The sequence below is a fragment of the Chinchilla lanigera genome, unplaced genomic scaffold, assembly GCF_000276665.1.
Source record: "Chinchilla lanigera isolate Chin_1 unplaced genomic scaffold, ChiLan1.0 scaffold00093, whole genome shotgun sequence".
Taxonomy (NCBI): Eukaryota; Metazoa; Chordata; class Mammalia; order Rodentia; family Chinchillidae; genus Chinchilla; species Chinchilla lanigera.
Window position 1 is genome coordinate 183,598 of NW_004955494.1, and position 916 is coordinate 184,513.

At 49.5% G+C, this 916-nt stretch overlaps 1 protein-coding gene across 1 annotated transcript in view; it reads right to left on the reverse strand.

The window, feature by feature from the left end:
• Nucleotides 1-916, reverse strand: part of LOC102023613 (taste receptor type 2 member 41-like) — a 69,480-nt gene that overhangs the window by 67,912 nt on the left and 652 nt on the right.

Below are 916 nucleotides of genomic sequence, written 5' to 3' on the forward strand. Positions count from 1 at the left end.
AGGGATTCTGCCCCCAGTCTGCTCCACCTTCCCTCTCACACAGACTTGCACACTGTCTTGTAGGTTCTTCTCTGGACCGCCTGCTGATTCATTTCCTGAATCACCTCTTAAGAGCGCCAATACTTTTCTTTGTGATGTTCCCTGAGAGATGGCCTCTAGATCATTCTCTGGGGAGATTTCTAGACCCTTGGCCTGCACTTTTGCATCCTTTCCCAGGTCACTGCTTGAGTATTTCCCTCCCTGGTATACTTCAGGGGGCCCTGACCTGGTCTTTTCTGTGACCTGGCTGCTGTCCTCTATCATTGAGTTCTGGCAAGGCCCACAGTTATCCTTTGCCTGTCTTGTCCCTGGGGCTCTTTCCCTGTCCAGAGATAGGTGGACCTTAGGGGGCAGCCCACACATGAGTCTTGTTTGAAGGTTTTGCTCCAGTGGTTCCTGGAGCTTAGGGGAGATAACATCCACTGGGACTTTGACGGAGGACGTGTTTTCCTGACTGAACCCATGTTTGTCAGCCAGTTGACTAAAGTCTTTCTGAGATTTTTTGACCACAGGAGGTAAAGCTCTATTTTCTCCTGCTACATTCAAATATTTGCTTTGCAGTTTTTGAATAGTAGGTGATATAGGATATTTCTTCACCCTCTGCTTTGCAGGACGAGAAACATCTGGGGCCCTAACTGCAGGTGAATGGCAAGGTGCACTAGGGAGAGCTGGAACATGGCCCTGGGTCTGTGTCTGAGACACAGGTGGGAGCTGGAATAAAGGAGAGGTTGGAGTCAAAGTACGGGGTTGGCCCACACGGTGGACTAAGGGCCGGGAAGAAAAGTTTTGTGGAGATACAGTAGCTTGAATGTGTTGTGCCACATAGTCACAGAGCCCATTAAATAAAACAGGTGACAACTCTAAAGAGGCACCAGGC